We start from the raw sequence: 23304 nt of genomic DNA on the forward strand, positions 1-23304 counted from the left end.
ACCCCACAAAACTATGGGCCCAAGTTGTCAACAAGGCACAGTGCAAATTGGTGGTGGGTCCATTATACACTCCTGGAAATTAAATAAGAACACCGTGAATTCATTGTCCCAGGAAGGGGAAACTTTATTGACACATTCCTGGGGTCAGATACATCACATGATCACACTGACAGAACCACAGGCACATAGACACAGGCAACAGAGCATGCACAATGTCGGCACTAGTACAGTGTATATCCACCTTTCGCAGCAATGCAGGCTGCTATTCTCCCATGGAGACGATCGTAGAGATGCTGGATGTAGTCCTGTGGAACGGCTTGCCATGCCATTTCCACCTGGCGCCTCAGTTGGACCAGCGTTCGTGCTGGACGTGCAGACCGCGTGAGACGACGCTTCATCCAGTCCCAAACATGCTTAATGGGGGACAGATCCGGAGATCTTGCTGGCCAGGGTAGTTGACTTACACCTTCTAGAGCACGTTGGGTGGCACGGGATACATGCGGACGTGCATTGTCCTGTTGGAACAGCAAGTTCCCTTGCCGGTCTAGGAATGGTAGGACGATGGGTTCGATGACGGTTTGGATGTACCGTGCACTATTCAGTGTCCCCTCGACGATCACCAGTGGTGTACGGCCAGTGTAGGAGATCGCTCTCCACACCATGATGCCGGGTGTTGGCCCTGTGTGCCTCGGTCGTATGCAGTCCTGATTGTGGCGCTCACCTGCACGGCGCCAAACACGCATACGACCATCATTGGCACCAAGGCAGAAGCGACTCTCATCGCTGAAGACGACACGTCTCCATTCGTCCCTCCATTCACGCCTGTCGTGACACCACTGGAGGCGGGCTGCACGATGTTGGGGCGTGAGCGGAAGACGGCCCAACGGTGTGCGGGACCGTAGCCCAGCTTCATGGAGACGGTTGCGAATGGTCCTCGCCGATACCCCAGGAGCAACAGTGTCCCTAATTTGCTGGGAAGTGGCGGTGCGGTCCCCTACGGCACTGCGTAGGATCCTACGGTCTTGGCGTGCATCCGTGCGTCGCTGCGGTCCGGTCCCAGGTCGACGGGCACGTGCACCTTCCGCCGACCACTGGCGACAGCATCGATGTACTGTGGAGACCTCACGCCCCACGTGTTGAGCAATTCGGCGGTACGTCCACCCGGCCTCCCGCATGCCCACTATACGCCCTCGCTCAAAGTCCGTCAACTGCACATACGGTTCACGTCCACGCTGTCGCGGCATGCTACCAGTGTTAAAGACTGCGATGGAGCTCCGTATGCCACGGCAAACTGGCTGACACTGACGGCGGCGGTGCACAAATGCTGCGCAGCTAGCGCCATTCGACGGCCAACACCGCGGTTCCTGGTGTGTCCGCTGTGCCGTGCGTGTGATCATTGCTTGTACAGCCCTCTCGCAGTGTCCGGAGCAAGTATGGTGGGTCTGACACACCGGTGTCAATGTGTTCTTTTTTCCATTTCCAGGAGTGTAGTATAGGGTGTGATTAAGTGAAATGGATTGGGCCCTCTGATCCAACTGAACCGATCATTGACTGGAAACGATTATGGTCGGATACTTGGAGACCATTTGCATCCGTTCACGAACTTCCAGTTCCCAAACAAAGGTGGAATTTTCATGGATGACAGTGCGCCATGTAACGGGCCACAATTGTTTGCGATTCGTTTGAAGAATATTCTAGCAGTTCGAGCAAATGATTTTGCCATGCAGATCGCCCGACATGAATTCCATCGCGCATTTGTGGGACATGATGCAGAGGTCACTTCGTGCACAAAATCCTGCACCGGCAACACTTTCGCGATTACGGATAGCAAGAGGCAGTATGGCTCAGGATTTCTGCAGGTGACTTCCAATGACTTGTTGAGTCCACACCAGGTCGATTTGCTGCACTGTGCCGGGCAAAAGGAGGTCTGACACGACGTTAGGAGGTATACCATGACTTTCGTTACCTCAGTTTATGCAACAGCCAGTTTTTCAAGTATTCTGCACCTCGTTCTATTTCTTCAGTAAGTGTATGATCGGAGTACATTCTTAAAAACATTTGTTGCCGCAGATTCAGTTAACAGATTAGTAGGAAACACAAAAATGTTTTTGAGCACTTCCGTTGTAAAGTTCGTTTTTTTCAATTAACTGTAACTCCATTATCAGTACAAGCAAGTAGTTACTTTAGGTTGTGATAAGAAAACAAATAACACTCCATACTAAATTTGCGATTGTTAGTGATCGAATGATATGCCAGCGAAACGTTTCATTTTTATGATCGTGACATAATGGACCAGCAATGATTGGTTTAACAGCTTTGGAAATCGTTTCAATCTGTTTTTGGCTTTTCAGTAATGCTATATTCAAGGAACAGAAGTTCTGCAGTAATCGGTAATTTGCACTAAATCAAGTCGATATATTCTCATTGAAAACAATAGCAGACCGCCACTCCTTTAGTCGTACACATCTATACAGGTTTAAACTCAATACATGTCAAATACAATGAAATGTTATCACACGCTGTTATAATAATCTGCACACATTATCCTCACTGCAGTCCATTGGCCGGAACAGTAAACACGAAGACGTAATACCGGCACTCCTTGTTTTGGTGAAAACACTTTGTCACCATTCGCTACATTTCTAACGACTTTCCGAAAGTCAGCCTACGACAGTGGGTGACACTCAGCCCGTGTGATATCCATTTATAATGCCATTCCAAAAACCACGCTACACACTGACTGATCTATAGCAACTATATCACTCGCTGGGCGCACCCGGTGCTTGGCAAACGATTCCCAGTCTAAACTCGACATGTGCGAGAGGAAATATGGTTATCTCTGTGTAAGGGACAGTGGGTCCCTTATATCTACATCTACATGATTACTCTGCGGCTCACAGTTACGTGCCTCGCAGAGGGTTATTCGAAGCACATTCAAGCTACTTCTCTACCGTTCCACCCTCGAACAGCGCGCGGGAAAACCGAACACTTAAATCTCTCCGTGCAAACTTTGATTTATTTTATTATACCCCCACGTAGGTAGGCGCGTGAGCTCCAATAGAATGTTTTCACACTATGAGGAGAAAGATGGTAATTGAAATTTCATGAGAATATTCCCCCGTAACGAAAACCGCCTTTTATTTAATGACTGTCACTCCAATTCGTTTATCATAACCGTGAGACTCTCTCCGCTGTTCTGCTATAATACAGAAAGAGTTGTTCTATTTTGAATTTTTTTTATGTCCTCCGTCAATCCTATTTGATGAGGATCCCACACGGCAAGACACCAGCAGAGGGTGGACAAGTGTAGTGTAAGCAGTCCCTTTAGAAGACATGTTGCATTTTCTGAGTGTTCTGCCAACAAACCGCAGACTTCAGTTTGCTTTCCCCAAAATATTCTACTTTAAGTTATTGGTAATTGCAATCCCTAGGTATTTAGTTGAGTTTACAGCCTTTAGATATGTTTGATTTATCTTGTAACCGAAATTTAGCGGATTCCTTTTAGTCTCATGCGAATGACTTCACACTTTTCATTATTTTGAGTCAACTGTTACTTTTTGCACCATGCAGATATCTTATCTAAATAATTTTGCAATTGATTTTGATCATCTGATAACTTTGCAAGACGGTAAATGACTGCATCATCTCAAACAATCGAAGAGGACTGTTCAAATTGTCTCCTAAATCGTTCATATAGATCAAGAACTTTAGAGGGCCTACAACACGTCCTCGGGAAAAGCCAGATATTATTTACATTTTGCTGGATGACTTTCCGTCAGTCATTACGAACTGTGAGCTTCCTGACATGAAAACACGATTCCAGTTATACAACTGAGACGCAGTTGGATTAGAAGTCGCTTGGGAGGAACGGTGTCAAAAGCCTTCTGGAAGTCTAAAAATATGAATCCAGTTTGACGTGCCCTGTAGATAGCACTCATTACTTCGTGAGAATAAAAAGCTAGTTGTGCTTCACAAGAACGGTAGTTTCTGAATCCGTGTTGGCTTTTTGTCAATAAATTGTTTTCCTCCAGATAATTCATAATGTTAGAACACAGTGTTTCTTCCAGAATCCTACTGCAAATCAACATTAGTGATATGGGCCTGTAATTCAGCGGATTACTCCTGTTTCCTCTCTTGCGTATTGATGCGGCTTGTGTAACATTCCAGTCTTCGGGTACGGATCTTTCGACGAACGACCTGTTGAGTATGATTAAGTAAGGATGCTTCTGCAACAATGTTCTGTCCTTTCTTGTGTACCATGGGGGATCAATACCATCTCTTATTAATTTATTTGTTGTATGTCTCCGAGACGCCGTCGATACTACCACATCTGGTGTACGCTTACACAGTTATATTGGAAGGAGTGGGGACTTACTCTTTTTTGGTCATCATTCAGTACGATTTCGGACGACATCTTATGCCTACTACTGACTTTAAACATGCATTTTCGCCAAAATATCGAACGTAGGTGGAAGCCACCAATAACGTTAATTCTATGAGTGAGGTACCTACTTGAAACGAGACTCAAGTTTTCTTTGAAATTTCATGTGCTTTTTTATGTAGATGTATTTTGCGTTAATTTTTGGTGGGTGTGGATGTTATGGATTCGGTTTAACTACAACAACCCTGTGGTCAGTGATCCCTGTATCTCTCATGATGCTCCCTATTTGGTCAAGATTATTTGTTGCTGAGAAGTGAAATATGTTTTCAGAACCATTTGCACTTCTAGTGGGTGCGTGAAATTATTTTCCAAAATAATTTTCTAAGGAAGCATTCAGTACGATTTCGGACGACATCTTATGCCTACTACTGACTTTAAACATGCATTTTCGCCAAAATATCGAACGTAGGTGGAAGCCACCAATAACGTTAATTCTATGAGTGAGGTACCTACTTGAAACGAGACTCAAGTTTTCTTTGAACTGTTCAGAAACTGCATATGACGTTGGTGGGGGTGGCGTCGATAAAAGGACCCTATTATTACAGCTGGTAGTTGCAACCCTAAAACGAATGTGATTCAACATCTGAATTGAAATAGTTCTCTCAGCATTGCGTAAGCCTTAGTTTCCCAAAAACCTGATTGGTACATACGAAGTGCTACAGTAAAATCATCTCACACTGACAATAATAATTTTTGGATAACATTTAAGAACTGGTCTTTGCTGTTCAGCTGTGTCCAGCGACTGTACTTACAGCTACAAGCTACAATAAAGTTCTTTCGAGAAATACTATAGCGAGTTTTAAATGTGAGACAGGATTCGCTTACTAATCGCTAAGATACATGCAGGGATGGCAGCATTATACTAATGTCATTTAATGCGATCATTCGTTAACAGTTTTGCGTGAATGAATGGCCAGAGCATTCTGAATTTTGTTGTTCATCATAATTATTGATATGTTTTAACCGCTCTCTGTAACAGCAGAAGTTCATGAACGGATAATGTTCATCGATCTGAAATCAAACAGCTTCAGTATTTGTGTTTCGAATTGCTACAGTTCCAGAACAAACTCTTATCTACACTATAACAAAACATTTAATGTTATTCCATAACAGTATACAGACTTGACTCTGCCTGTCAGTATATACAGCCACTGTGTTTTTATCTTGTTAAGTTCCAGAAAAAGAAAAACAATTTACATGCCTATCATCCATGATTACAACTGACCGAGCAACATTAACTCTTACGTAAGTAGTTACACGGTAAACATGTTGCAGTTCACTCAAGAATATACCACGTGGTCTCTTCGAAAGCCATTAAAAAAGATACTTTTTGCACTCAAACTTTTAATGAAAGCCTAGTTTGATTGCCTAAAACGTATTGCAAAAACTACATTGACAAGATAATACTAGCAGAAACTCCAGCGTAGTGTTGTCTTACCTTCGAGATGTGACTTGTATGTGTGAATGTTAATCACTTGCTGCTAATTATTCATCTCTGATGAGAAGTCAAGCCGGAAACCTGTAACAAGAAGACAGCGTGTACAACTTTTTATAGAACCCTTCGTTGAAGTTATTTGTATGATACATTGAACTAAACTGAAACCAAGCTAAACTCCGCCCGAACAGGTCTCGGAAGACACAACGTTACTGACCGACCACCGTGTCATGCTCAGCCCACTGGTGTCATTGGTTACGGATACGGAGGGCCATGTGGCCCGAACACAGTTCTTCTTGCCGTTGTCAGTTTTCGTGACCGGAGCCGCTACTTCTCAATCAAGTAGCCCCTCAATTTGCTCCACAGGGGCTGAGTGTATCCCGCTTGCCAACAGCGCTCGCCTGACGGGACGATCATCCATCCAAGTTTTAGCCAAGACCGACAGCGCTTAACTTCGGTGATCTGACGGGGGAAACTGTGCTACCTCTGCGGCAGGGCTATTGGCCGTATGATACGTTAAGAACTAGATTACACATTACTGATGTTTCAGAAAATAGTAATGGAGCGTCGGTAGTGTATACAGGGTGATTCAAAAAGAATACCACAACTTTAAAAATGTGTATTTAATGAAAGAAACATAATATAACCTTCTGTTATACATAATTACAAAGAGTATTTAAAAAGTTTTTTTTTTCACTCAAAAACAAGTTCAGAGATGTTCAATATGGTCCCCTCCAGACACTCGAGCAATATCAACCCGATACTCCAACTCGTTCCACACTCTCTGTAGCATATCAGGCGTAACAGTTTGGATAGCTGCTGTTATTTCTCGTTTCAAATCATCAATGGTGGCTGGGAGAGGTGGCCGAAACACCATATCCTTAACATACCCCCATAAGAAAAAATCGCAGGGGGTAAGATCAGGGCTTCTTGGAGGCCAGTGATGAAGTGCTCTGTCACGGGCTGCCTGGCGGCCGATCCATCGCCTCGGGTAGTTGACGTTCAGGTAGTTACGGACAGATAAGTGCCAATGTGGTGGCGCTCCATCCTGCTGAAATATGAATTGTTGTGCTTCTTGTTCGAGCTGAGGGAACAGCCAATTCTCTAACATCTCTAGATACTGTAGTCCAGTTACAGTAGCACCTTCGAAGAAAAAGGGACCAAAAACTTTATTGGCTGAAATGGCACAGAAAACGTTTACCTTAGGCGAGTCACGTTCATACTGAGTTGTTTCCCGCGGATTCTCAGTGCCCCATATACAGACATTGTGACGGTTGACTTTCCCGTTAGTGTGGAAAGTTGCTTCATCACTAAACACAATCTTTGAAACGAAAGATTCATCTGTTTCCATTTGAGCAAGGATAAAATCACAAAAATCGATTCTTTTAATCTTATCAGCTGCAGACAGTGCTTGAACCAATTTCAGACGATAAGGTTTCATAACTAACCTTTTTCGTAGGACTCTCCATACAGTTGATTGTGGAATTTGCAGCTCTCTGCTAGCTCTGCGAGTCGATTTTCCTGGGCTGCGAACAAATGCTTGCTGACGCCTAGTCAACCGCGCCTCAAGCGAACAAATGTACAACTAAATGAAACTTTATAGCTCCCTTAATTCGCCGACAGATAGTGCTTAGCTCTGCCTTTTGTCGTTCCAGAGTTTTAAATTCCTAAATTTGTGGTATTATTTTTGGATCACCCTGTATTTCAATTTTAATATACCGACGGATTATTCCTCATAACCTTAAGTGGCCCGTAGACTGTCATTAACACTGGGCACTAATAACGTACTATGTATCGATGATTAGCTTCATGCAGTGAAGTGATATTGCACTGACTTCACGCCCAGTCTCGGAGGTGCAAAGTGACGGATATAGATGCCAGGTGTTATGTTGCCTTTGGGCTGGCTTCGCGCTCGCAGAAAGAAGAGAGGAGGTAGAAATGGATGTAGGAGATGTGTAAGAAGAGTGGAAGACTTGTCACATGCAGATTTAATAAGTAACTTGAGGACAAGCGAGCTAAATATTATTGGAACTTTCTGGAGGCGGAAACTCACTCATCTGATGTACGTTAGCAAATGCAAATGAGCTACAAACAAGAAAAGGGGCACTTATTTACGACACGCTATTCCCGTAAGTGAGCGCCTGTCAGCTACGAGTACCTCACCTTATTTGCCTACAGTAAATTCATTTGGAGACCTAAAATTGGTGAGAACGGTAAGCCTTATTACGATGGAGACGTGCACAGCTGTTACAGGAAGTTTGAAACATTACATAAAGACCTGGAAATGTGTACGTACACATTTAGTGTTGAAAGTGTTGGTTCCAGTTCCTCTCCAACCCTAGATCCCCTTTCCGTTGCAATTCCTACAATTACTTTGCAATGAATTTAACTTCGGTATTAACTGAAGTCCATGCACTTCCGTTTAGGACCCTATACTTCGCCAACCACTGATCATATTGTTCGCCTTTCTTTTGAGGATTAGTATACTCACTTTCTTCTACATGCGATAGGGCTGGGAGACTTCTACAGACATCCAATACTCCTAAAATAATGGTAAGTTCACACTGATTTCGCAGCCATATCCACAATTCAGTTTAAAAACACTAAAAACTCTGCAAAATAAACAATTCTGCATACGAGACTGAGCTGACAAACGTATGCAATATTAGCCGGAGACGGACAAGGGAATGGTCGTAACGAAACCTACCCTGAAATTTTTCACACGCGAAGAGTACACCTAACGAAACCCACTATAAAAATTTTGGCTGATAAGGAGCACTGTAAGTATTTTTTGAGCAATGTTGAAGTTGCTCATTTTCGTCGTATCATTAACCGCTTATAACAACAGTTTGTGGAGCCTTTCCTGCCTACCGCGCGATTCGGCGAATAATCAAGCGCAGAAAAAGTAGAGCCGCGTAGTGCGTCGTCCAGAACGCGCGTGCTCGCCGAGTTTAAGTACTTAAACCATACCAAAAATGTCTCAGATAATTAATTTTTTAAAATAAATTTCCGTTCATATCGACAGCTAAACTGTTCCAGATAAAATTGTTACACAAGTTACTAGCAGAGGAATGAGAATCAAAGTCTTGTACGATGCTACATTACAGACGACTTTAATCGCTCGAGTTTTTAATTTGTTGACATGAAATATTTTATAACAATACCTGTAGCTCAGTAGTTACGATATACATACACACTGAGGTGACAAAATTCATGCGATAAGTCTTAAAATCATGTCGGACTTCTTTTTGCCCAACGCAATGCAGCAAATCAACATTGCACGGACTCAGCAAGCCGTTGGAAGTCGCCTGCAGAAATAATGAGCCATGATGACTCTATAGCCGTCCATAGTTGCGAAAGTGAAGCCGGTGCAGGATTCTGTGCACGAACTAACCTCTCGGTAATGCCCCACAAGTGTTCGATTGGACTCCTGTGGAGCGACCTGCGTGGCCAAATTATTCTCTCGAATTGTACAGAATGGTTGGTTGGGAACATTAAGTCCATGAATAGATGTAAATGGTCTACAAGTAGCCAAAAATAACCATTTCCAGTTAATGAACGGTTCATTTGGACCAAAGGACACAGCCCGTTCCATGTAAACACATCTGAGACCATTATGGAGCCAACACCAGCTTGCACAGTGCCTGGCTCCATGACTTCGTGAGGTCTGCGCGATACTACGCCAACATGTGCATATCTCTGTCCCATAACCCTTGTTACCTCAGTGTATTTTACTAACAGTGAAATGTTCCTTACTTATCCCCTGTTCTCGTCACAAAAATGTGAAACGTAGTACTGAATGACGAAATAAATGTTTCGTTTATCGAGAGGCTGAATTACAGTATTAGTTCTGTACAGAATGCGAGTTATATTCTTTTCACCGTTTTCCTCAATGAAGAGACGTCCTAAGGTCCAGGTCAAAAGTCCAACAAAACCAATGAATTAATTTCGAATGCACAAGCGACACTTTCTTTTCCTTTTCTAATGCGTATACACGTGGTGTCTGTTCTTTCGGACAAGTGCAATTTTCACCACGCAGCTCTTGTATGAAACCTTATCGGCTGGCTTTACACACAGCATTTTAGGGGATAACAAGAAGCGTAGACTTCACTTCAGCTACGAATTGCTCTACAGTATTAACTATTAATGACATCTCGTCTACATGTTTACTTGCAGTAAACTTCGTACTCTTGCGACTTCCTTTTCCGTACAATTTCCTGACTCTCTTTATCGATGTAGAAGCAGCCGGGAAATAAGTAATGTTAATCTCAGGTGCAGTTCAGAGTGCTTTCATCCATAGGTCTCCCTCGGTAACGGCAACTCAAATTCACCTTTTGCGAAACGAAGCCGGCTTTTCGCAAGGCTCAACTTTAAACATTTTCTCCCTCCTTCGTTTAACCAAAAATTTTCAGCTGTTCCTTTGTCACTGAAAGTTATTACTGAACATGTTTTCTTTGGGCTAGGATGGTACTGTATTTTTGTTCTGACTTTAAGTAGCACACCTACCGTCATTCGAGCCATAACTCATAAAATCACCAGTTATTTCATATTTTTTCAATGTTTCCACAATTATTCAGGAAATTTTGACATCGTTGGAATGAATGTTAAATAAAATAACTACTAACTAACACATATGTATGTCTTTAGGAGAGGTAGTTGATTTCGACTGCATATCAAGTTCTTCTGTCGCGAATTATAGAAAACAGGGTTAAAAATCAAGTAAGATGTAGGAATTCTTGCCACCAGCGAGGCAGACGTGACCAGACGTGGATTATGTGTAATGTTTACTCTGCTAACAAGAGCGGACTATGCCGTATCACGAGGCTCGAGAGCCGTTACAAGCCGCAACCACTGGACACAACGAACATAGTGGAGTACGGCCTGTTCGTCACGTAGGCATCAGGTGCTGCCGCGTAACACACACACAATGCTCGGGAGTACTGGAAACTTCTAGAACAAGTGGTGCCGGGTGCACTACAGCCTATAAAAAGGCTAGCCGCCATAGTGTTGGAGCAGTGATGGCAGTGATGGAGCAGCCGGTCAGTTGGTCAGATATGGTTTAACTGCAGTTAAGATGCTGTGAGATTGTAGTGCAGTACTGCGTAACCACGAGGGGACTTAGACTCATTTCCGTGTAGTCAACGCTTAGTCTGATGCGCCCACCTCTGCTATATTTGGACTTAGGGAGTTATGAGAAGTTACACTACTAACAAGGGAACCTCCCCATCGCATCTCCCTCAGATTTAGCTATAAGTTGGCACAGTGGATAGGCCTTGAAAAATTGAACACAGATCAATCGAGAAAACAGGAAGAAGTTGTGTGGAACTATGAAAAAAATAAGCAAAATATACAAACTGAGTAGTCCATGTGCAAGATAAGCAACATTAAGGAGAACGTGAGGTCAGGTGCACCGTGGTCCCGTGGTTAGCGTGAGCAGCTGCGGGACGAGAGGTCCTTGATTCATGTCTTTCATTGAATGAAAAGTTTAGTTTCTTTTATTTAATTTATGATAATCACATCCACAAGAAAACCTAAATCGGGCAAGGTAGAAGAATCTTTTTACCCATTCGCCAAGTGTACAAGTTAGGTGGATCGACAACATATTCCCGTCATGTGACGCACATGGCGTCACCAGTGTCGTATAGAATATATCAGACGTGTTTTCCTGTGGAGGAATCGGTTGACCTATGACCTTGCGATCAAATGTTTTCGGTTCCCATTGGAGAGGCACGTCCTTTCGTCTACTAATCGCACGGTTTTGCGATGCGGTCGCAAAACACAGACACTAAACTTATTACAGTGAACAGAGACGTCAATGAACGAATGGACAGATGATAACTTTGCGAAAATAAAATTTTCGTTCGAGGGAAGGTTTGAACCAATGACGTCTCGTTCGGTAGCTGCTCACGCTAACCACGGGACCACGGCGATCCTGAGCATACGCTCTCCTTGATGTTGCCTATCTTGCGCATGGACTACTCAGTTTGTATATTTTGTTTATTTTTTTTTTCATAGTTCCACACAACTTCTTCCTGTTTTCACGATTGATCTGTGTTCAGTTTTTCAAGGCCTATCCACTGTGCCAACTTATAACTAAATCTGAGGGGGGTGCGATGGGGAGGTCCCCTTGTAAGAAGGCAGTTAGTAGACTTTGTATATAGAACTGTTTGTAAAACGGATGTGCCAGGGGTGCTTCCAGTTCACATATCCTCATGCAATTACTTGATGCAAATAATTGATGCAAATATCCAGTGTACCCTCAGATCCCAGCCGAGTTCCGTATTCAACTTCACCCTACAGCCCTCTTTTCAGTGGAGCAAGTGCACAAAAGGCAGCCCACGACCACGAGACCTCCTGCCAAGTAATTTCTCTGACGCGCATTCTTGCAGTCCTTCCACTCCCTCATACGACTCGTCAGTGGGGCACGACACTTCACATTTCACCTTTGCTAGGTTTTAAACACAGGTTCCACTTTACTGTGAAACCCAGGAACATGCACAAAGACACATGAAAGTGGTAAGCACATAAGACGAAAACACAACGAAAATTAACTCAGTTTTATCACCATTGTTAACATCTAGCGATACCGGAGAGGCAACTACTAATTATTGCAGGTATTAAATGATTCGAGGGAATAGTAACTATGAACAGTTCTGTCAGAGGAATTTTCAGTGGAAACTGAAATTCGGATTACAAATTGCGATCGCGTAGTGCCGTGTTATCTACATACAGATGTGCCATCAAGCAAGGATATCTGCTTCCCGTGTTACGCCTACTCTGTCTGCTACCGCCACTGCTACTGCTATTGCTAGTGGGGACCTACGATTCGACAATGTTCACCTTTTTTAAACACCTGCAGTCTGTCTTAACAGTCAAAATTTTGTTACTGTGTTTCTTTCGCTGTATTTTTCTTGTATAAGAAATCCTAGGGTAAGTTTCGACGTATCGGATTGGATCTATCCCTCGTGAGTTCAGACACTCTGCAAAATAAAAATATAATTTCAGTACATCCGCCGACATATTGTACAATGCGTTGCTCAGTCTTCAGTCTTGATCACAGACGGACAAGAATATTCCACAATACAAAACACTGCGAACTTTTAATGACAGTATAGGAGCTGCTTTAGATATTTTAATGAAGGAAACGTACTGAAATCAAAGTCACTTAATGAAGCTGAAATTCAAGGGAAGTGGCTTACCTTTGGATTTTAATACGCTGAAGTACACCTTGAGCTCCTTGATTATTGAATATTTATCGGTTGCAGTAAACGACGTTTCTATAGAGCTTCTACTATAGTTTCTCATTTCCATAGGCAGTCACACATAACTCTTCCCCATGAACTTTACCCAGATATTTGGTTCATAAAAGAGTCTACTAAAATATGAATGCAGTTGACAGCAGATTCTGTGTGTCATTGCAGTCAGAACGAGTTTGTTATTTTTTACTAGTTTCATGTCAGAATGGTGTTTAGTTACTGAGAACTCGTGACCGGTGTTAAAGCTGCACGAGACTCCACATATTTTACAATGTACAATTACATTACAGTTTATATTGTGCTCGTTTGCCGACATGAGACAGAATCAAAAATACTAACACACTAAGATAAGCCAAAACGTTGTGACCCCTGACCACGCCCGGTTCTTTTGGCTACAAGGACAGGTATTTTCTCCCAGTGTAATGGGCCAGTGCACATTATAGTTATCAGGTGACACAGTATCAAAACCTAACATGCCCCCACATGAAGGCAACCAGGAATATTTACATATTTTTGGTTAGAAATGCCCCCAGACCTCACCCGACTAGATATCTGGCCTAGGGAATGGAGTATATAGTGTCACAACTCTCCCATTTCTCTGACTTGGTGTTATGCTGTATTTGTTACCAATTGTTGAGATTTTCCCTCTACTGAACAAACATGTTTTCATTAACGGTTAGATTTTAGAAATATACTGTGTTCCTACGGTACGAAATACATAAAAAAAGATCTATGAATACAAAAGCTGCACTAATTCAGAAAATGTCGTTCTTTTGAAACATAACTATCTCTTTATTCACACAAAGTAATGAGTTCTATCGACTGTGGATTTCAAGTTGCTTCTCACTATTTCTAGGTTTCCAGAAGGTTTTTTACGTCTTTCCTCATACGCATCTTCTAATCAAGTTGCGTGCTTACGGGGTATCTTCTCATATGTGCGACTGGATTCGTGGTTTCCTGTCAGAGAGATAATAGTTCGTAATAATTGGCGGGAAGTCATGTAGTGAAACTGAAGTGTTAGAGGCTCACTGCTGCTCTTAATCTTTGTAAACAATTAAAGAGAAAATCTGAGTACCCTCTTAGATTGTTTGCAGGTAATACTGTCGGTCTAGCTATTTCTTCAGACGATAATAGCGCATTAAAAAATGAATCAGACAACATATTTTCACGGTGCAAAAAGTAGTGAATTGACCCTAAACAGTAAGAGGTTTGAAGGCTTGTACACCAGCACTGAACGAAATTCTTTACGTTTACCATACACGATAAATCACACAAATGTAAAGGTTGTTGATTCAACAGAATATTTTAGATCTCTTCTGGAGTATAGGGACACGCTATAGGATCCTGGCAGAATAGGATTGACGGAGGACATAGAAAAAGTTGAAAGAAAGGCAGCTCGTGTTGCAATTTTGTGAAATAGGAGAGTGTGTCAGGAATATTTAAGTGTGATGGGGTGGGAAATATTAATAAAAATGTCGTTTTTCGTTTCGGCGAGGTCATTTAGGGAATTTGTCACCAACTTCCTCCTCCGAATGCGAAAATATTCAGTATAAGAAGTAAGAGATAGAGCGATGCGGAAGGAGTGCGTACCAGTTACCACTTCTTTCAGTTTTCTGCATTTGATTTGGATGTCTGGTTAATGTTGGCTTTCAAAACCAAATACTGTTTCCTAATATGTGGCAGCCTTGTAGACGATTCATTTAAAATCATCCATTACCGTGTTTGATACTCGACTATGCTTTCAAAGTGTTTAGATAAATATTGGTGCGTCTACGGGCTCTGTCAACGTTTTCATATGTTGTGCTAGACGTTATGTACACTATACATTATGACCTGTGGCTTTTGATGTAAGTAATAAATATGCAACGGAGGATACACATAATTTCTGTTTTATTAGCCTTCCTGTTGCCTGTCAAAAGCAAAAGTTAAGTAATAGAGCTACGTACATTAACTAAAGTCAGCGACATTTATCAAGTGTCATCCCAGGCCCTTATTTCTGCTTGTAACAGAGAAGGGTGCCTTTAATATCCTCGTAATATACCATTTAATAACGCACAATGCTGTCCCACATGCCCCTAACGTAGCTTTCGTTTTAATCCCGTTTTAATACAAGAACATTTAAGGGGCCTGTTATGTGACATAAAAAATAACTTACAATTAATTATGCTTTGTAGATTACTCAACGTCTTCGTCACGTGTTAGGCTTAACTACGAGCTAAAATTATCAGGAAAACTGGCAATTTCCTCTCATTAAAACTTTCTTCCGAAGCAGAAAATAATTAGGCCCTTCATGCAGAAAATTAAACTTGGAAACACACTACTTTCATGTTAATTACAATTCGTGCGGAAATTTAATTCTTTGGCTAGACGAAGAGCGTGTGAAATGGCGGTAAAAGTCTAAATGTGAAAAAAGAAGTAAATTTTAAGCCATAAAGGAGCAGAAAAGTTGCTGTTGTCTTTTAGAGGTTATGACGGAAGGGAAATATCAACTGTACTGTATTGTAGGTATTTAATGCATAGTAAAAAGTACATTAATGTTTCACTTTGCGAACAGGGTCTCAAATAAACAAATCTACATATAGCAGTCTCTTAAGATTACCGACCTTGACGAGAACGTGGAATAACTAAAAAGTTCCTCAAACAAGATCACGTGATAGTGTCTGAGCACCTTTCTCAACTGATCTCCATCTCCTAACTACGGGCCGGCTGAAGTGGCCGTGTGGTTCTAGGCACTGCAGTCTGGAACCGCGAGACCGCTACGGTCGCAGGTTCGAATCCTGCTTTCGGCATGGATGTGTGTGATGTCGTTAGGTTAGTTAGGTTTAACTAGTTCTAAGTTCTAGAATTCAGAAATTGAGTCCCATAGTGCTCAGAGCCATTTGAACCATTACTGCATCCTAATTACGTTCTTGTCGACGTAGCAATAGATATTGATCTAGCCCTTGTTCAAAAATGGTTCAAATGGCTCTGAGCACTATGGGACTTAACATCTGTGGTCATCAGTCCCCTAGAACTTAAAACTACTGAAACCTAACTAACCTAAGGACATCACACACATCCATGCCCGAGGCAGGATTCGAACCTGCGACCGTAGCAGCCGCGCGGTTCCGGACTGCGCGCCTAGAACCGCTAGACCACCGCGGCCGGCTCTAGCCCTTGTAATTTTCTTATTTGTGCCCTGAGACGTTTACAGAAAAATTTCCATAATTAATTTTCTTTGTTGCTTTAATTTAAAAATCATCTCAGTTTTACTAACTATTGCAATGTCTTTTTGACACACACTTGCATCTACGTTAATTTTTATTGTTGTATGAGCCATTCTACATAAACACATGTAAATGACTGTCACATGCCGATCCTTCCGTTTATTTCTGTCTGGCCTGCACGTGTGAATGCATACAGCAGTTATGTTTTGGCCCTGAACGGGGCCGTCAAGACAGTCCACCTGGAGATAGCAACCATTTTATTTCGTTGTCGACAAGTTACATAATGTAACGATGATCGTTTATATTTCGTGGCTGAGTATGATTTTATCACCCAGGGTATGTTCTTCCTCTGAGTTTTATTAAAATTTCTAACTTAAAGGTTTCGTTTGCTGCTATTCACTATAAATTATCTGGCACGTTTCCTATAAGCGTAAAACGATTCTAAACTTCTGTGCGGTCCCATCGGTGTAACACTGGAGTCTTATGTGAACATTTTAACATGACAGTTATACAGGTATTGGTTCCGTAAGTGATATGTTAACATTTTTACCATGAAGGGCAGTATTTTAAATTTGTAATGATGTCTCTTCTTTCACTTTAAAAAAATTAATAAAATTATTTGGAACGGTCTGGAAACAATTCTTTGCTGAGATATTTGTTTGGTTGTTGAGCACTAGGACTCTTAGTCATGTTGCTTTCTATACAAATATATAAAGGGCTTATTTCAATAGTAGTACAAGTCCATTTTTGCTCATTCTGAGATGCACAGTCCTAAAGTTAAATGAGCACTGAAAAATCTGCAGATTTTTCAGCTCTCATTTAACGTTAGGACTCTGTATCTCAGAATGAACAAAATGGCTCTGAGCACTATGGGACTTAACATCTGAGGTCATCACTCCCCTAGAACTTAGAACTAATTAAACCTGACCTAAGGACATCACACACATCCATGGCCGAGGCAGGATTCGAACCTGCGACTGTAGCGGTCGCGCGGTTCCAGACTGCAGCGCCTAGAACCGCTCGGCCACTGAGGCCGCCTCAGAATGAACAAAAATTGACTTTTACCACTATAGAAATAAGCCCTTCATATGTCGCTGCATCATGGTTATTACTAGCATATCCAGTTTGTGTCCAGCTTGCATTTAAAAAAAGCATGGTACGTTATATTGAAACATAAATTTTCTTATTCGTGTAGCACTGTAAATTCGAGTGTGATGCGCGTTTTTTTATATATATGATGTTTTTTTCGCCACGATGTCATACACTGCCATCTTTTATCAGTGTAGTAGGTTTCACCTTTGTATTTTGTGCTTTGTCAAATGATTTTTATTTTGAGTATTCCGCTGTAAAGAAGTTTCCCTAAGCTGAATTTCTGTATTTTGCTTCATTACAAATCTGAAAATGGTTGTTACATCCGGAACTAGCTAGCCGTCATATTTTAATTAACTTATGGAAATGGTATCTAGGTATTAAAAGTTTTCAGTAATTTTCTTTTTTAAATTTTAACAAACTGGATAAAGATCACTTTCTCCAGGGATTACTAATTACGTTCGTCACGCCACTAAACTTACGCTGCCTCCCATGAATGAGACTCATTTTTTGATCATGTGTGTGGCTCCAAATATAACGCATGTGTGCCTGTTTTGTTTTCCCTCTGTTGGCTTCAAGGACATTACTACGAGCCTTTTTCCTTAACGACTGGAAGATCCTCGTGTGGGTAACAGTAGCTTTGGTCAACTCTACTCGTAGCTGCCGAGCAGCATTGTGAGATAAAAGAATGACGACAATGACAAGTAACAACACAGCGCAGGATACCGCTCTCTGATGGTAGCTCATGTTGGCATCGTAATATATGAAATTCTCACGGTGAAAGTTCATGATTTGTGTATTATCACTCCTTGATCCGTGGAATTAATTTCATTTAATCACAAGTTTGCTTCTTGGAATTGCAGTTTCAACGAACGGTGTAGAGGTAGATGCTGCCGGCCACTCCCATTGCCCGCTGGAAATGCCCAGGAGCCACATGCAGTGCGGGTGGGCCGGCTGTCGCTGGAGGACGGGAAGTTCGCCACTGGCCGGAGGCGTCGCCGCGTCCTGTTTAGCGGCCGACCATCAAAGCGACGCCGGCGGCGCCAATTTCCGGACACAGCCGTAAATCCGTCCGTCCCGTGGTGACAGCTCTTTGCCGCTGCGCTGGTGCCGATGCGCGGCCAATACTGCGACTGGCGCTGTGAAGAGACGCATTCTCGCTACTGTACAAGACACACACCGCCGCAGCTCAGGACACAATCTGGGATTCGTTAAATATTCGCAGTTGCGTATATGGAAAACCATTAGCTGTAGAATGGAATGACGAAAATGGAAATTTCTGCCGGACCTGGACTCGAACCCAGATTTCCGGCTTATCGCGAGTGGACGCCTTACCATTTGGCTAACGGTGCAAGACGCACGGCCAGTTGTCTTTTATCTCGTCTATCGTTGCAAATCTTCGTCCTTTCAACGGGGTTTTCAACTGTGTAAACAGAAAAAACGCCCGCAGGGCCAGATCTCTAGAGCATGGAGGATGAGGCGGCACAGTGAATTCATTTTTTGTGGAATAGTCACGCACCAACAGGGATGAATGTGCTGGTGCGTTATCGTGATGCAAGAGGCATGAATTGTCTCGCCACATTTCAGGCCGTTTCCTTCTAACATTTTCTCGCAGGCGTCGCAAGACATCCCGATAATACCATCGATTAACGGTTTGTCCCTGTTGACACTGTACCACACAAGCGGCTAGTAGTGAAATTGCATGCTTATGGAATATCGTCTCAGTTACGTGACTGGATCTGTGATTTCCTGTCAGAGAGGTCACAGTTCGTAGTAATTTACGGGAAGTCATCGAGTAGAACAGAAGTGATTTCTGGCGTTCCCCAAGGTAGTGTTATAGGCCCTTTGCTGTTCCTTATCTATATAAACGATTTGGGAGACAATCTGAGCAGCCGTCTTCGATTGTTTGCAAGTGACGCTGTCGTTTATCGACTAATAAAGTCATCAGAAGATCAAAACAAACTGCAAAACGATTTAGAAAAGATATCGGAATGGTGCGAAAAGTGGCAGTTGACCTTAAATAACGAAAAGTGTGAGGTCATCCACATGAGTGCTAAAAGGAACTCGTTAAACTTCGGTTATACGATAAATTAGTCTAATCTAAAAGCCACAAATTTAACTAAATACCTCGGTATTACAATTACGAACAACTTAAATTGGAAGGAACACAAAGAAAATGTTGTGGGGAAGGCTAACCAAAGACTCCGTTTTATTGGCAGGACACTTAGAAAATGTAACAGACCTACTAAGGAGACTGCCTACACTAAGCTTGTCCGTCCTCTTTTAGAATACTGCTGCGCGGTGTGGGATTCTTACCAGTTAGGACTGACGGAGTACATCAAAAAACTTCAAAGAAAGGCAGAACGTTTTGTATTATCGCGAAATATGGGAGAGAGTGTCACAGAAATAATACAGGATTTGGGATGGACATCATTAAAAGAAAGGCATTTTTCGTTGCGACGAAACCTTCTCATGAAATTCCAATCACCAACTTTCTCCTGCGAATGCGAAAATATTTTGTTGACACCGACTTACATAGGGAGGAATGATACCCAAAATAAAATAAGGGAAATCAGAGCTCGCTCGGAAAGATATAGGTGTTCATTCTTTCCGCGCGCTTTACCAGATTGCAATAATAGAGAATTGTGAAGGTGGTTCGATTAACCCTCTGCCAGGCACTTAAATGTGATTTGCAGAGTATCCATGTAGATGTAGATGTAGAATTCATGATGAACTAATCCTTCAAAGTCAAAGAAAAATATCACCACGGCTTTCAAATCCGACCTCACCTGACGAGCTTTTTTTGGTCTTGGAAAATGTTTCCCGAACCATTGCGAAGATTGACCTTTGGTCTCAACATCACAACCACAGACAGTCAGCCTTCGATTGGCATGCACAATTTCTTGACGTTACTGACAAGAGCGTCGCCAGTAACCGTTGAAGGGCGTCTTACACAGTCATTTTTAACATCAGTCCAGCCACTTTTAAACCGTGTGAACCATTCGTATCATTTGGTGTGTCTCGGTAAAGGTTTTCTTGAATTTCACGTCAACTTTAATGCAGACACGTTGCTTCTATAACTCTGCCATCTCGGAATTCTCAAACTGTGGGACGCAACGTTCTACTCAATACAGCACTGAACAGTAACTAACAGACATACAACAATGAAATTTCCGGCAGTTACACATTACATACAGGGTGTGCACGGATGCCAACCACATTTCGCTCCAAGACATGATTGGCTCGATATTATGAATGTTCTGAATCTTTTTCAGCAGACCTCGTGTATTCCCGTACGGGTGAGACATTTTACTTGAAAGTCGCTTGTCCGGTATTGACGGATAAATAAGATATTGTAGTGTCTGTTATATTCTGAGTTACGATGCAGAGTTCCTTTGGACATGCAAGCATGCATGCATGCATGAAACTGCGAATATGGACAACCATCAGCTGTAGAATGGAATGACGGCAATGTAAATTTGTGCCGGACCGGGACACGAACCCGGCTTTCCCGCCTGTATGCATGCATGTCCAAAGGGACTTTGTATTGTAATTCAGAATAAGACAGGCACTGCAATATCATGCAATCGTGGTTGTCATCCATTCCCACGGTTCCTACGTGTACTAAGAACTCAAATGGGAACTTCCACTAATTTAGCACACTGTATGAAACATTATTCACACTCAGATCACTCTACACCTATTCTACGCCTGTAGTTCTGTGACGTGAAATTGTTACTGCAGTTCGTGTATACATCTACATCTACATCTACATTTATACTCCGCAAGCCACCCAACGGTGTGTGGCGGAGGGCACTTTACGTGCCACTGTCATTATCTCCCTTTCCTGTTCCAGTCGCCTATGGTTCGCGGGAAGAACGACTGTCTGAAAGCCTCTGTGCGCGCTCTAATCTCTCTAATTTTACATTCGTGATCTCCTCGGGAGGTATAAGTAGGGGGAAGCAATATACTCGATACCTCATCCAGAAACGTACCCTCTCGAAACCTGGCGAGCAAGCTACACCGCGATGCAGAACGCCTCTCTTGCAGAGTCTGCCACTTGAGTTTGTTAAACATCTCCGTAACGCTATCACGGTTACCAAATAACCCTGTGACGAAACGCGCCGCTCTTCTTTGGATCTTCTCTATCTCCTCCGTCAACCCGATCTGGTACGGATCCCACACTGATGAGCAATACTCAAGTATAGGTCGAACGAGTGTTTTGTAAGCCACCTCCTTTGTTGATGGACTACATTTTCTAAGGACTCTCCCAATGAATCTCAACCTGGTACCCGCCTTACCAACAATTAATTTTATATGATCATTCCACTTCAAATCGTTCCGCACGCATACTCCCAGATATTTTACAGAAGTAACTGCTGCCAGTGTTTGTTCCGCTATCATATAATCATACAATAAAGGATCCTTCTTTCTATGTATTCGCAATACATTACATTTGTCTATATTAAGGGTCAGTTGCCACTCCCTGCACCAAGTGCCTATCCGCTGCAGATCTTCCTGCATTTCGCTACAATTTTCTAATGCTGCAACTTCTCTGTATACTACAGCATCATCCGCGAAAAGCCGCATGGAACTTCCGACACTATCTACTAGGTCATTTATATATATTGTGAAAAGCAATGGTCCCATAACACTCCCCTGTGGCACGCCAGAGGTTACTTTAATGTCTGTAGACGTCTCTCCGTTGATAACAACATGCTGTGTTCTGTTTGCTAAAAACTCTTCAATCCAGCCACACAGCTGGTCTGATATTCCGTAGGCTCTTACTTTGTTTATCAGGCGACAGTGCGGAACTGTATCGAACGCCTTCCGGAAGTCAAGAAAAATAGCATCTACCTGGGAGCCTGTATCTAATATTTTCTGGGTCTCATGAACAAATAAAGCGAGTTGGGTTTCACACGATCGCTGTTTCCGGAATCCATGTTGATTCCTACATAGTAGATTCTGAGTTTCCAAAAACGACATGATACTCGAGCAAAAGACATGTTCTAAAATTCTACAACAGATCGACGTCAGAGATATAGGTCTATAGTTTTGCGCATCTGCTCGACGACCCTTCTTGAAGACTGGGACTACCTGTGCTCTTTTTCAATCATTTGGAACCTTCTGTTCCTCTAGAGACTTGCGGTACACGGCTGTTAGAAGGGGGGCAAGTTCTTTCGCGTACTCTGTGTAGAATCGAATTGGTATCCCGTCAGGTCCAGTGGACTTTCCTCTGTTGAGTGATTCCAGTTGCTTTTCTATTCCTTGGACACTTATTTCGATGTCAGCCATTTTTTCGTTGGTGCGAGGATTTAGAGAAGGAACTGCAGTGCGGTCTTCCTCTGTTAAACAGCTTTGGAAAAAGGTGTTTAGTATTTCAGCTTTACGCTTGTCATCCTCTGTTTCAATGCCATCATCATCCCGGAGTGTCTGGACATGATGTTTCGAGCCACTTACTGATTTAACGTAAGACCAGAACTTCCTAGGATTTTCTGTCAAGTCGGTACCTAGTATTTTACTTTCGAATTCAGTGAACGCTTCACGCATAGCCCTCCTTACGCTAACTTTGACATCGTTTAGCTTCTGTTTGTCTGAGAGCTTTTGGCTGCGTTTAAACTTGGAGTGAAGCTCTCTTTGCTTTCGCAGTAGTTTCCTAACTTTGTTGTTGTACCACGGTGGGTTTTTCCCGTCCCTCACAGTTTTACTCGGCACGTACCTGTCTAAAACGCATTTTACGATTGCCTTGAACTTTTTCCATAAACACTCAACATTGTCAGTGTCGGAACAGAAATTTTCGTTTTGATCTGTTAGGTAGTCTGAAATCTGCCTTCTATTACTCTTGCTAAACAGATAAACCTTCCTCCCTTTTTTTAT

At 42.5% G+C, this 23304-nt stretch overlaps 1 long non-coding RNA gene across 1 annotated transcript in view; it reads right to left on the bottom strand.

Moving 5' to 3' along the window:
- Positions 1-23304, bottom strand: part of LOC126149295 (uncharacterized) — a 1122064-nt gene that overhangs the window by 392423 nt on the left and 706337 nt on the right. Inside the window, exon 3 of the long non-coding RNA XR_007530797.1 lies at positions 5880-5960. This is a non-coding gene — a long non-coding RNA (uncharacterized LOC126149295). The remainder of the gene's footprint in view (positions 1-5879; positions 5961-23304) is intronic.

Source organism: Schistocerca cancellata, chromosome 2, assembly GCF_023864275.1.
Source record: "Schistocerca cancellata isolate TAMUIC-IGC-003103 chromosome 2, iqSchCanc2.1, whole genome shotgun sequence".
NCBI classification, from domain to species: domain Eukaryota; kingdom Metazoa; phylum Arthropoda; class Insecta; order Orthoptera; family Acrididae; genus Schistocerca; species Schistocerca cancellata.